This window comes from Geotrypetes seraphini, chromosome 7, assembly GCF_902459505.1.
Source record: "Geotrypetes seraphini chromosome 7, aGeoSer1.1, whole genome shotgun sequence".
NCBI classification, from domain to species: Eukaryota; Metazoa; Chordata; class Amphibia; order Gymnophiona; family Dermophiidae; genus Geotrypetes; species Geotrypetes seraphini.
Genome location: NC_047090.1, coordinates 52,796,689 through 52,811,933, shown reverse-complemented (window position 1 = coordinate 52,811,933; position 15,245 = coordinate 52,796,689).

The window sequence follows — 15,245 nt, the reverse complement described above, 5'->3', positions numbered from 1 at the left end:
TTCTCTCTCTTCCATACAACATCTTCCTTCTTTCTATGCTCCTTTCATAACTATCTATCCTGTGCCCCTTCTCTCCTTTGTACTTGATTGATTTCAACTCTGCCACCTCTCCATTTTTTTCTCTCTGTCACCACCCTATCCCCTATGCTCTGGCATCTCTCTCTTCTCATTTCTTTCCTTCGCACCCCACAGTCTGGTATTTTCCCTTCCCTGATTCTCTGGCATCTCTCTCCTTTCCTTTTCTTCCATCTTTCTGTCTCCCTCTATGCTCTGACATCTCCCCCTTCCTTTTCCCTTAGGCTGGCATACCTTCCTCCTTCCCTCCAAGTCCTGGCATCTCCTTTAATTCCCTCCCTCATCTTCCTTCTCCTTCCAGCTGGGTACAGCAACACTCTCCCCTGCAGCTCTGGACTTCCCCATACCTGCTCCCCCAAAATTTCCATGCTTCAGTTCCTCTTCTTCCTTCCTCCCTCCCCCCACGGGACTCTGCTGCACCATCAGCTCTTACTCCCTCTAACGCCGGCCCTGCAGCTCCGACTTCCCCACACCTGCTCCCCCCCTATTATTTTAAATGTTATGGCAGCCGCAGCACTGTATCCATCAGAGGAGATTTCTAACCTCGGCCTGCCCCGGAACTCTTCCTGCAGCAGCCGCCCGCCTAGGTGGGAACAGGAAAACACTGTTGCAGGAAGAGTTCCAGGGCAGGCCAAGGTTAGAAGTCTCCTCTGACGGATACAGCACCACGGCTGCCATAACTTTTTAAAATAATAGCGATCGGGGGGGGGGGGGGAGCAGGTGTGGGGAAGTCCGGAGCTGCAGGGCCGGCGTTAGAGGCAGTGAGAACCAGATAGCTAAGCGTCCAACGTCGCCTTCAAAACCAGGCCGGCTGTGCACCCCCCAAGGTGTGCACCCAGGGCGGACCTCCCCCCCCCTCTTTGGTACACCACTGGTCACCTTTTGGCTTCCCCTCTACCACAGATGGAAGAGCAGATAACTTTAGCTATACAGTCTGCTTCCCTCTCCTTTGGGGAACCGTCACCACCTCTCCAGCCAATAAGCTTTGTTGGATGAATAGAGACACCCTCTAAGGTTGAAGATGTAGCATCTTCCTCATAAGGAGCCCCCTGATTGGCCCCTCAATAACTGACCTCACTTCACTCAATATGCTGGTATAAGTAATATATATATATATATATATATATATTATTAATAAACAATAACAGGTTACAAGAACAAGTCTTTCAGCATATAGAGCCGACAGATAATATACATCAGGACTTCCGGCGGAAACATGGAGCTGTAGACCACGTGTTGCTACAGCTCCGTACCACCCAACCGCGGCTCGGCAAATTCGCCACACTTTGATCATCGGGCTCGGTCCCCCCACGGAGGTGGAGTGTTCCCTGGAGGTGTGCGGGCAGTTTGCACGGTTCGGCGTGCCGAGATGGCCACGAAGACGGTCCGCAAGGAGTGGGAGAGGTGCAAGCCGCCTGAAACCAAAATGGCGGACCTCGTGGCTCCCCCGTCGCTGGAGGCTCCTCACTCCTCCTGGGTGTCGGCGGTGTCTGCGGAGGTCCAGGCAACGCTTGAAAGTTCCCTCGGAGACAAGCTACAGCGCATCCTGGACAAATTGGACAGTTTAGATCAGCGTTTTGCCTCCCTTACCTCGGAGGTGAAAGAGACCCAGCAAAGAGTGAGTACTACTGAGGATAATGTCCAGCGGCTTACCCAGGAGCAGTCTGCCCAGGCTGCCTCTATGGCTGCTTTGAGAGCCAAGGTGGATGACCTCGAGAACCGGTCCCGCAGGAATAACCTCCGTTTTGTGGGTTTGCCAGAGTCGGTGCGAGATGTGGAGCTGGGAGCACTATTGGAATGCTGGCTGCCGGAGACCTTATCTTTATCTTCCTCCTCGGGCCCCTTGTGGGTGGAGAGGGCGCATCGCTTGGGGCAGCGGCGAGAGAATGCTGACCGGCCCCGAGTGGTTATCTGCCGTATCCTGAATTATCATCATAAGATGGAGGTTTTGCGTGCGTTGCGGCAGGGCAAGAAACTCTTGTATGACAACAGGCCCGTTCTTTGCTTTCAGGACTACTCAGCGGAAGTCTCTCAGGCACGGCGCCGGTTTTCACCTTTGTGCACCCGTCTCATCCAGCGCCGCATTGCCTTTTCTTTGCAGTATCCGGCTCGCTTGCGGTTGACCCACCTGGGAAGGGTCCATCACTTTGACACCTTGGAGGCAGCGCAGCAGTTCGTGACGGAGATGATGCCTGAAGAACAGGCGCAGAGAGCTGTCGGGGATTGAGGAGCCCTATCTTCTGTGGACTGCCCTGTAGTGGCCTGCCCTGTGGTGGCCTGTTTTTCCTTTCTTTTTTCCACTTTGTCTGCTTGGGACCTATGGGTCCCTCTAAGTGTGGATGAGGCTGGTGTGAGTGTGGCTGGCGGGGAGACTGACACGTTGGTCCTGCCGGTGTCCGGCGAAGGGGTCTCTTGGTTTGTGTGTTTCTTCGTTCCTTCTTTTTTCTGATCCAGGAGGTCTCCCAGTGGTGTTTGGCCTGTTCCTGGTCAATCTTGTGCTGTATCCATTGGGGTCTTTGCTGGAAGAGTGTGGCTGCATGTGGGAGATGTGGTGGTAGGGAGCGGGGAGGGGTGGGGTGTGTTTGAGTGCTCGGGGTAGCTTTGGTTGCTGGGGTTGCTTTTTGGACTTTTTATAGTTGGGGACTGAAGCTCGGGGGTTCTTGGTCAGTGATCCCGTGGGAGGGTGGTCAAGGTTTTCTGGAAGTGATGCCCTTTTTGGGGTGTCTGGGGTGTGAGTTGGGTGAGGGTTGGTTGTGGCAGGGGGAGGGAGGGGAGGGGAGGGGTTGGGGGGTGGGGGAAGTTGAGCAGGGGTTTGGGGATTCAGCGGTTGGGGTACTTGTAGATTCTGGTGGGAGTGGGGTGAGGGGGCTGTATGATCTGGGTCTGGATTGGCGGCGGGGGTATGGCTCGCCTTTTGGGGCAGGCGGCTGCTTGATGCTGGAGAAGTGGTGGCTGGGACGCTTCTCTGGTACTTTACTGGTTTCTTCTCTATGTTCTCTTTTTCTACTAAGTGGGCAACTCTGGAATATACTTTAACTTCTTGGAACGTTGGGGGGATTCATTCCCCTATTAAGCGCTCAAAAATTTTGCAGCGTTTGAATCGCTCTAAAATCTCCATAGCCTTTTTACAGGAGACCCGTTTATCCTCAGTGGAACATGCTAAGCTCTGTACCTGGTGGGTGGGTTCCCATTTGGAGGCGCCCGCAGTGGGGGGAAAGGGAGGTGTTATTATTTTGATCCGAAAGGGTCTTCGTCTTCAAACCCAGAGAGTGCTCCGTGATCCGCGTGGGCGTTACATCGTTGCCTTAGTGTTACTAGATAATAGGCCCCTTTTGCTATGTAATATCTATGCTCCTAACAATCCATCGGGCAGGTTCTTTCGGGGGCTTCGCAATCAGCTTTTGCAGTTTGGTGACGTTCCCATGCTGGTGGGCGGGGATTTTAACGAGGTGCCGGATCCTAAGTTAGATCGCTCTGCTTCTTCGGGCAGAGAGACCTCTAAACTTTACACTGGTGCCCAGCTCTTGGAATCTACCCTAGGGGTGCTGGATGTGTGGCGGGTGCTCCACCCATTGGAGAGGGATTACTCCCACATATCCAGGGCGAACGGGACGCTTTCCCGAATTGATTTTATTCTCATTTCCCGTGACCTGCTTCCCCGGGTGTTGGGGGTGGATCTGGGGCCCATTGAAGTTTCTGACCATGCATGGGTGGGATTGCGGTGGACCTGGGGCGATTCTGCATGCCCTAGAGGGCCCTGGCGATTTCCGTGTTATTTGTTTTGGGAGGCTCGTTTTCATGAATATCTGGTGAAGCGTTGGCAAGATTTTCAACTCACTAATCAGCAGCATCGCGAGGATCCCATTCTCTATTGGGAGACAGCTAAGGCTGTATTAAGGGGGGATATCATTGCTTATGTGGCCCGAGAGTCGAAGCTTAGGTTCAGGACGGTTTTGGCTTTGGAGCGAAAGGCGACTGTGCTGAGGAGGCAGTACTGTAGGACACCCTCCTTCCTGCTTCGTACGCAGCTTTTGGAGGTCCAGCAGGAATTGAACGAATTATTGCACCTCCGGGCTCTGCGGACGCGGGCGTACTTTAAGTTTCGATTATTTCGGTTTGCGAATAAGAGTAGCAGACTGTTGGCCCGCATGGCGCGTCCGCGGGGCGGACCGGAGAGTGTCTCCGCACTTCGGGACTCCTGTGGGGTACTGCATCATCGGCCGGTGGAGATTTGTGAGTTGATGCGGGAGTTTTTTGCTGAGGTGTATACGGATCCTGGCTCAGAGATTTTGGATGGGCAACTTTATCTAGATAGTCTCGATTTGCCCTGTATCTCTCAGCGAGATGCTGCCGCTTTGGATCTTCCCATTGCAGTTGAGGAGGTTGAATGGGCGATAGGGGTCAGTCCGTTGGGAAAGGCGCCGGGCCCGGATGGGTACAGGAGTGAGTTCTACAAATTGTTGGTGACGGAGATAGCGCCTGTGCTGGCTGAAGTCTATAATCTGAGTGTTGCTAAGGGCTTTTTACCACGTTACGTGAATTTGGCGACTATTATAGTTCTCCCGAAACCCGGCAAGGACCCTCTTTTACCTGAATCGTACCGTCCTATTTCACTGTTGAATTACGAGGCGAAGCTTTTCGCTAAAATTCTAGCTACCCGCCTGGCGCGCATCCTGCCCTCAGTGATCTCGGACTCTCAGGTGGGGTTTGTGCGGGATCGCCCTGTAGCTAAGAATATCCGGCGTATCTTGTTGGCTCTGGAAAGAGCGGGACGGGGAGATGGCCCCTCCATGCTTATTAGTTTTGACGCTGAGAAGGCTTTTGACAAGGTGTGGTGGGGTTACCTTTTCGCGGTACTTAGGACGTACGGTTTGGGTCCTTTCTTTTTTTGGGCCATACACGCGTTATATAGTGATCCAGCTGCGCGGATTTCGGTTAATGGGACTCTCTCGGGCTTTTTTAATATTCACCGGGGGACTCGCCAGGGCTGCCCCCTGTCGCCGCTATTGTTCGTGCTTTCTTTGGATTCATTACTCCGGGAGATTCAGGCTAATGCAGATATTCGGGGATTGGTCCTGGGAGATTCCCATTTTAAACTTGCAGCGTTTGCGGATGATCTCTTGGTCTTTTTAACGGACCCGCAGCGTTCCTTGCCCATATTGCTGGAGAGTTTACGGGAATACGGGGATTTCTCCGACTTCGTTCTGAACTTTGCGAAATCTGAGGCTTTGGCCTCCTCAGCTCATCTTCAGCGGTTTTGGGGGGATCGCTTTCCGTTGCGCTGGGCTGATTCCTCATTTCGCTACTTGGGGATCTGGCTGTCGTTGGAGGTAGCCCACTTGTATCGCCTTAACATAGATAAACTCCTTGCCGACACTAAATTGTTACTGGCCAAATGGCAGGCGCTGCCGCTGTCTTTGTTGGGTAGAATTCATTTATTTCGTATGGTTGTGTTCCCGAGGTGGCTTTACGTTCTCCAGACTCTTCCTCTTTCCTTGTTGTAGAGGGATATTCGATCCCTCTACTCCATGTTGTCCCGGTTTTGTTGGGGAGGGCGGAGACCTAAACTGAAATGGTCCTTGTTGGTGGGGCCCGCTTCCAGGGGTGGTATGGGGGTGCCTGACATCAGGGTTTATAACTAGGCTTGTTTGCTACGTCATGTGGGTGATTGGGTGATGGGCACCTCGTTTTATACGGATCTTTCTATGGAGAGGGATCATTTCTATCCTCTTCATCTTTTGTATCTCCTTCATGCCCCATTGTCCAAATTGCCGAGATCTTGTAAGTGTAGCCTTCTGTTCCGATCTTTGTGGACAGTGTGGCATCAACTCCTTGGGTTATGGAATCAGGATTCCCATACTAGTGCCCTTTTGCCTTTGGTGGGGAACTTGGCTTTTCCTCCGGGGGTCGGCCCTTCAGTTTTTGGTCGCTGGAGGGCTCGGGGGGTGGAGCAGTTAAGGCATGTTCTGCAGGATGATGGGTCTCTCCTCTCAAGTGCTGAGTTAGTGGGAAGGGGGGTTCCTGAGATTGGTCTCCCCTTTGCCTATTGTCAACTTAGCCATTATGTGGCTTCTCTCCCGGGGAGTTCCCTGCAAGGGGATTTTGGGACCCAGCTTTGTGCTTTTTTGACTGCTGACTCTGATACTAGGGTCTCTATCTCTTTTTTTCACTGTCAGATTATGGCTCTTCGCCCACCGAGGGTTTTTCCTGGGGTTTTGGCTGCCTGGCAGCGGGACTTGGGCAGGGATTTGGGGGACCATTTTTTGTTGAATATCCTGAAACGTGCTTCGGGTTTAGTACATAGTGCGGAATTACGAGAATGTCATTATCGCACTGTCCTGCGGGCCTATGCTTCCCAAAGTCAGGCTTACTATATGGGGTGTGTTGGTACTCAATTATGCATCCGCTGTTCGGGGGAGGTTAATACTTACTTTCATGGTATTTGGAGCAGCGAGGGGACTCAGGCATTTTGGAAGGCGCTGGCCTCCTTTTTACAGGGCTTGTTGAAAACACCTGTGCCTGTCTCAGTGCTTTCTATGTTGTTTGCCCAATTCTCTTTCCTGTCTATGTATACTTCTTCTGAAAAATTGTTTCTCAGTAAATGTTTTATTTTGGGGAAGAAATGTATTTTATGTTGCTGGCTTTCTCTTGAGCCCCCCTCCTTTTGGCATTGGAGGAATCGGCTTCACGAACTTATGGGCTGGGAGGCCCGTTTGGCTTGTTCTTCTCGTCGCCGGAGCAGAAACTTTGTTCAAACTTGGACTCCATATTTGAACATTTTGACCCCTGAAAGTCGTAGCCGCGTATTGAATAGGCTCCATCTGTGAGTCCGTTCCTCTCTTCACCATTGCTGTACCCTAATTGAGAGTTATATGTTCATTGGGGGGGGGGGGTTGGGGGGAGCTGGGGGGGGTTTCTTTCTGTGGGGTGGGGGTGGTGTTCACTCGTGGGGGACATCAGAGTCCAGTCCTCCGCGGCTGTTGTTAGGTGACATTGTATACCATGTTTTTCTATCGCAGTTGTGCTTTGTTGTTCTTGCATAATAAAACAGATTTGAACATAATATACATCAAGTGCTTGAGTATACTTTGGTATCTGTTCCCAAACAGTCCTCAAGAGATTGTCCTTTTATATATTTTTGACAGTCTGAGACCACGTTGGTATATATTACATTTTACATTTTTATTAGTTAATCACATGTGTCATTACACTTATTAATCTATTGATTAGTTAGTATTTTTACTTGATTTTGAGTGATACTGTGTGTTACGCCCTTTTCTCTAGAATAATAATAATAACAGCTTATATACCGCAATACCGTGAAGTTCTATGCGGTTTACAAAGATTAAGCAAAGGTACAAATTGATTGACTTTAAGAGGGGAGGAAGAAAGAGGGTTAATAGGATAGGAAATCCATTTTTGAGGAGAAAGTGATCAATAGAACAAGTTAATCGCTATAGAGGGGAGAGAGAAGAGAGGATCAGTTGTCTGCTTTTTAATATACCAAATTCCTCAATTCTGAGCACCTGGGTCCAACTGTAGTCCATCTATTTCAACACTTTCCTTGTATTCGAAGTTTCATTTCCTTATTCTTATGAAACTTCTAGCAGCTGGCCATGTTGACTTGGGTGGAGGGATGTTTTTCACTTCAACTGTTATTCTTAGCATTGCTTTCTGCATGACTTGATCTTCTCAGGAAAGCAGATCTAGATTTTATCAGGAAAGCAGAGTTAGATTGTGCAGGAGGCTGACAGCTTTGGTCAGAATGTATTCTCAGCCATTTCAGGCTTCTTAGTTATCTTAGGCCTTTAAACAATGTTGGCCTATTTCTATTATGCTGGGGATTACGGGGGGTCTGTCTTCATCTCTAGTTTCATAGAGGATTTAAAATCTTCACCTGTACGCATCTGTACAGGTCTCTCTTCTCTCCATCCTTCCTCATTTACAATCTTTTGTTATAACTGGACTTAATGATTCAGAACAACCTGGTTTATTGGGAACAAAAGGCTTGACTTCTGTACAAATGGTTATGGAGCCAAGCTCTAATGTTCTCCCAAAGATAAAGTTATCACTTTAAATGATGTTTGGCTATCTATAATAATAAAATGCTAAGTGCGCATGCGCACTCTTACCCCGTGTTCCCTGAGTCTTGATCTGTCGGGCTGTGGCCACAAGAGTGCGCATGCACGCTTACCATGCATCTCTCTCTTTCTCTCGCAGCGGGCTTCCCGGCTCTGGCATGACTCACAGCAGGTAACACACCGTAACTCCCCCCCCCAGCGTCGACCCTACCCAGCACACCCGAAACCCTCGTTGAACCTCCCAGCCGCACCTCCCACCACGAGACGAATACAAACCTCCCGGCTCCAGCAGCGTCCAGGCACAGTAAACATGTTGCTTCGCGTCCTTCTACTGGCCTGATTTCCTCTGCCACATCCCTGATGACATCATCAGAGATGCGGCACAGGAAATTAGGGCAGTAGAAGGCCGAAGCAGCGTGTTTACTGTGCCTCGGATGCTGCTGGAGCCGGGAGGTTTGTCGGCCGTCTAGTGGTGGGAAAGTCGGCTGGGAGAGTCAATGGGGTTTTTTTGGGGGGAGGGTTAAATGGAAACATGGGAAGAAGGCAGGTAGGCTGACTTCGAGGTGGGGGGGGTTAAATTTAAACATGCTGCTCTGATGGGAAGGAGGCAGGCAGGCTGGCTTTGGGGGTGGGGGGGGTTAAATGGAAATATGATGCAAAGAGGGATGGGAAGGAGGTAGGCAGGCTGGCTTTAGGGAGGTGGGGTTTTTTTAATGGAAATATGCTCCTCAGGGGAATGGGAGGCAGGCAGACAGGATGGCATGGGGGGGGGGGACAAAGTCTGGAAGATAGTGATGGGGACCCGGGAAGGAGGCACTAGGGGCACTAAGGACACAGAATTCAGGCACTGAGGGCACTAAGGACACAGTGCGCAGGCACAGGGGCACTAAGGACACAGTATGCAGGCACAGGGGTACTAAGGACACAGCATGGAGGCACTGGGGGCACTAAGGACATGGGAAGGAGGTACTGGGAGCAGTAAGGACGTAGGAAGGGGTACTAAGGACATGGGAAGGAGGCACTAGGGACACTAAGGACATAGGAAGGAGGCACTGAGGGCACTAAGGACATAGGGAGAGACACAGACAGAAAAAAATGACAGACAGACAGGCAACATCCAAGGAGAGAGAGACAAAGAAAAAAAAACCCCCAGACAGACAGACAGATATCTACTTTAGCACCCGTTAATGTAACGGGCTTAAAGACTAGTGTGTTAATATAATTTAATTTTCATTACAAATCACCGTTTTGAAATTGTGGCAGTTTGCATCAGATATTACTGTTAAAATGAATGAGCATGAAAATCAAATGATAGAGTTAGGAAATAAGTTGGATAAATTAGATAAATCTGTGAGCAATTTACAGAGTACTGCTACTTCCAACATTAAAGATAGTATATTGCTTCATGCTAAAATGGAAAAAATGGAGAATTATATGAGAGTAAGGAAAATTTAAGAAATGAAGATTCTTATTACACACTATATTTCTCCATTAGAGCTGTTAAGATGGTATATGAGGGAGATTTTGCAGTATACTTATGTGGAAACTATTGAGCCTGATAATCTCTATTATATTCCAAGAGCCTCTAAGGAGTTAGTAGATATGGGGTAAATAAATAAATTATGAGTTTCACCAGATAGTTTGGAAATATCTCAGTTCCTTGAATCATCTAAGGACACAATAACATGGTATGGTTCAATATCAGGAAAGGTTTCACTAAATCTACTACACTAACCAAAGTCCTCAAATTCAAGGACACAAATTTCAAAGAAATGGGAGACTTCGTTCACCAGGCGCTACAAAGCCAAGAAGAAACCGATAACGTGGAAGACATGTGGTCGACTTTGAAAGCAACCATACAAGAAGCAACAAACCGCTATGTAAAATCAGTAAGTAAACGGCGAAGGAACAATAAGCCACAGTGGTTTACTGCGGAGATCTCAGACCTGATCAAGGAGAAGAAAAAAGCATTCATCTCTTACAAACAATCAGGGAAGCAGGACTCTAGAGCAGACTACCTGGCCAAATCAAAAGCCGTCAAAACAGCAGTCAGGGAGGCTAAATTCCTCATGGAGGAGTCTCTAGCAAAGAACATCCAGAAGGGAGATAAATCCTTCTTCAGGTATATCAGTGATAGAAGAAAAAACTCAGGCGGGATTGTACGTCTTAGGAAACCAGACGGAGACTATGTGGAAAAGGATTCGGAAAAAGCCCAACTATTAAATGAATACTTCTGCTCAGTCTTCACCCGAGAAGCGCCAGGGCTCGGCCCTCAGCTACAGACAAAGGTTGGCTCAGTTGACCCGTTTAGTAACTTTGAGTTTACGCCCAGCAGTGTCTACGGTGAGCTGTCAAAGCTCAAGGTTAACAAAGCAATGGGGCCGGACAACCTGCACCCCAGGGTGCTTAGGGAGCTGAGTGATGTCTTGGCGGAGCCACTGTCCGCGCTCTTCAACCTCTCCCTTAGTACAGGCAGCGTCCCGTTGGACTGGAGGACGGCTAACGTCATTCCACTCCACAAGAAAGGCTCAAAGATGGAGACAGCAAACTACAGACCAGTGAGTCTAACATCGATAGTGAGCAAACTAATGGAAACTCTAATCAAACACCAATTAGATAAGATCCTGGATGAGGAGAATCTACGGGATCCCCGACAACATGGATTTACTAAGGGGAGATCCTGCCAATCCAACCTGATCAGCTTCTTTGACTGGGTAACAGGGAAGCTGGATATTGGGGAGTCCCTGGACATCGTGTACCTGGACTTTAGCAAAGCATTCGATAGCGTACCACACCGCAGGTTACTGAGCAAGATGAGTTCTATAGGATTAGGTAACACATTGACGAAATGGGTTGGGAGCTGGCTTGGAGGTAGGCTCCAAAGGGTGGTGGTGAACGGCACCCCCTCCGAAATGACGGAGGTGATTAGTGGAGTACCACAGGGCTCAGTCTTGGGCCCAATCCTATTCAATATCTTTATAAGAGACTTGGCAGAAGGGCTTCGAGGTAAAATAACATTATTCGCCGATGACGCCAAACTGAGTAATGTAGTGGGCAAATGCACAACAGACGAAGATTCAGTGCCCGACAACATGATGCACGACCTACTCCTACTGGAGCGATGGTCTAGGACATGGCAACTCAACTTCAATGCCAAAAAATGCAAAGTTATGCACCTGGGCAGCCAGAATCCATGCAAGTCTTATACCCTTAATGGCGAGATCCTAGCAAAAACGGTAGCAGAACGAGACTTGGGGGTAATCGTCAGTGAGGACATGAAGTCTGCCAATCAAGTGGAGCAGGCTTCGTCCAAGGCAAGACAAATCATGGGCTGCATACGAAGGGGTTTCGTCAGTCGTAAGGCGGAAGTCATTATGCCATTGTATAGATCCATGGTGAGGCCCCACCTGGAATACTGTGTGCAATTCTGGAGGCCGCATTATCGCAAGGATGTGCTGAGACTGGAGTCGGTGCAAAGAATGTCCACCCGGATGGTCTCGGGACTCAAGGATCTACCAAACGAAAAACGGCTTGACAAATTACAGCTATACTCGCTCGAGGAGCGCAGAGAGAGGGGGGACATGATCGAGACGTTCAAGTATCTTACGGGCCGCATCGAGGTGGAGGAAGATATCTTCTTTTTCAAGGGTCCCACGACAACAAGAGGGCATCCGTTGAAAATCAGGGGCGGGAAACTACGAGGTGACATCAGGAAATTCTTTTTCACTGAAAGAGTGGTTGATCGCTGGAATAGTCTTCCACTAGAGGTGATTGAGGCCAGCAGCGTGCCTGATTTTAAGGCCAAATGGGATCGGCACATGGGATCTATTCACAGGGCAAAGGTAGGGGAGGGACATTAAGGTGGGCAGACTAGATGGGCCGTGGGCCCTTATCTGCCGTCTATTTCTATGTTTCTATGTTAATAACAAAATGGGCTACACTGCTGGTTGTGTTCAGATCAAAGCTATAGAAACAAGCTACAGTGGTACCGTCTTTACCTGCGAGGCACCAGGGCACGGGCCTCGGCTGGATGCAAAGCAAAGCATGGATGACCCATTTCAGAAGTTTGAGTTCACACCAGCTGATGTTTACAGAGAACTGTCAAGACTCAAGGTGAACAAAGCCATGGGACCAGACAATCTGCACCCAAGAGTGCTCAGAGAGCTATGCGATGTTTTGGCGGAACCGTTAGCCATGCTCTTCAATCTCTCCCTAAGTATGGAGAGAGTCCCCCTGGACTGGAAAACTACCAATGTTGTTCCTCTGCACAAAAAGGGTTGCAGAGCGGAGGCTGTGAATTACAGACCTGTAAGTCTCACATCAATAGTGTGTAAACTCATGGAAACTCTACTTAAAGGGAAATTAGACACGATATTGGATGAGGGGAATCTGAGGGATCCCTGTCAACATGGATTCACTAGGGGCAGGTTATGCCAATCCAATCTTATCAGCTTCTTTGACTGGGTGACAGGAAAGCTAGACTCGGGAGAGTCTCTGGACATAGTGTACTTGGATTTCAGTAAAGCGTTTGACAATGTCCCACACCGTAGACTATTAAACAAGATGAAATCGATGGGGTTAGGTGAGAAACTAACGGCATGGGTCAATGATTGGCTGAGTGGAAGACTTCAGAGGGTGGTGGTCAATGGCACCCTCTCTAAGACATCGGAGGTGACTAGTGGAGTGCCACAGGGCTCAGTCCTGGGACCATCCCTTTTTAACATATTCATAAGGGACTTGACCCGAGGGCTTCAGGGTAAAGTAGCGCTGTTTGCCGATGACGCCAAACTGTGTAATATAGTAGGTGAAAGCGATCTCACGGATGGAATGGCGCAGGATCTGATCAAGTTGGGAAACTGGTCTTCAACATGGCAGCTGGGCTTCAACGCAAAGAAGTACAAGGTGATGCATCTCGGCAGCAGAAATCCATGCAGAACATATACCTTGAATGGAGAAACACTAGCTACGACCTCAGAAGAACGGGACTTGGGAGTAATCATCAGTGCAGACATGAAGGCTGCCAAACAAGTAGAGAAGGCCTCATCCAAGGCAAGGCGGATGATGGGACGTATCAATAGAAGCTTCGTCAGCCGTAAACCTGAAGTCATAATGCCACTGTACAGAGCCATGGTGAGACCTCATCTGGAGTACTGTGTACAATTCTGGAGTCCACATTACCATAAAGATGTACTTCGAGCTGAGTCAGTCCAGCGAATGGCCACTAGGATGGTCTTCGGACTCAAGGGTCTCTCATACGAGGAAAGACTGGGCAAGTTGCAGCTCTACTCTCTAGAGGAACACAGGGAGAGGGGTGACATGATTGAGACATTTAAGTTCGTCACAGGTCGTGTCGAGGTGGAAAACGACATATTCTTTCCTAAGGGACCTTCAGTCACAAGGGAGCACCCGCTCAAACTCAGAGGAGGGAGATTTGGTGGTGACACCAGGAAGTATTTCTTTACAGAAAGGGTGGTGGATCACTGGAACAAACTACCGGTGCAAGTGATCAAAGCCACTAGCGTGCTCGACTTTAAGAATAAATGGGACATCCACATGGGATCTCTATGTGGGTCAAGCAGCACTCTGACTTAATGGGGGACGGTAGAGTGGGCAGACTTGATGGGCTATAGCCCTTTTCTGCCATCATCTTTCTATGATTCTATGTTTCTATGTTTAATTTGTTCCAAAAGCATGCTCATAATGCAAAGCACTCGTATATCAAAGCAACTTTCCCCATAGAATATAATGGAAACTAAAACGATTTGTTCCACAACCTAATCAATGTAAGGCTAACTGTGCCTACCACTCTGTCATGGGTCATCATTTCCTCTGTAATCCTTGCACACCATTTCCTAGCCTGTCCCCCTCCCCAGTCCCATTCCATTGCGCTCTTATACACAGAAATACCATCACCTTCATCCAAAATCTATATGATTTCCTCCGGAATGAAACACACATTCTGCATACCCGTCGTTCTCTGCCTCTACTGACAACGCCCAACTTCACCCCCCAGCCCGTGGGAGCGGCGCAGATCGCCTCGTGCATTTACTGTCTTTATTAACCATTCTCTCTTGTGCCGTCTCAGGCCTGTGTTCCCTCTCTTTCAGCACAGGATCCGTCCGCCGCCAGCGGCTGGGGAATGACAAGCCAGCCAAAAACTATATAGGATGAAGAGAGATCAATCTAAAGATTCACAAAAAAACCTCTTATTAATTCTTAATTACTTTTAAGATAGAAACTGCGGTAAGTGCTCTTCCATTAGACTTATCTCGGACAATCTTAGATTTTGAAAATGTTTTACAAGGGGAAGGGGCCTCAGATCCCTGTGTGTTGTCAGTATGTTAACTCAACAACCCATAAGCTAAGAGGCCCTGCCTAAGCTAAGTTCATTATTTCACTTTTTTGACAAACGAGTTTGCTGTAATAGAACTTACACACTGGTGAATATATTGCTAGGCAGGAGGGGGAGAGGGGCCGATGAGGTTACTTCCCTATCCTGTGCGGTTGTTGAGTTAACATACTGACAATGCACGGGGATCTGAGCACTCACCGCTGTTTCTATCTTAAAAGTAATTAAGAATTAATAAGAGAGGTATTTTTGTGAATGACAAGCCTGCCCCAGTTGATCTTCCTGGCTCAAACGTAGGTTGGACCGGCGCCCCCTCCTCAGATCCCTGAGCTGATTTGAGTGCCACTTTCAACCCGCACAGCAGTCTAGTATGCCTTGCACCTGCAGAGCCAACATCTAGGGGCGGACGCTCTCCACCAATTGGAAGCCACCGAAAAGAAGGGCGCGAGAATTTGAAGGCGGGCTTCAAAGGGAAGGTGACGGAAAAGCCCACGTGCGACTTTTCTTTAGTTGACCAAGTTGGGAAATTCGGCGCATGTGTCTTTTAACTCTTCTCTGTGGTTTGGAGGACTCATTTACTGAGGCAACGCTTGTTTTGCGAATCACAGTTTGCTGGAGTGTTTTGCTAGTTTTGCAAAACACTCGCAAACCGCGTTACTCGCAAACTGAGGTTTGACTGTATTTTAAAGTTGTATTTCATGAGAAAACAAGATCTGTTTTGTGGTCGAGTGTCAGTTTTC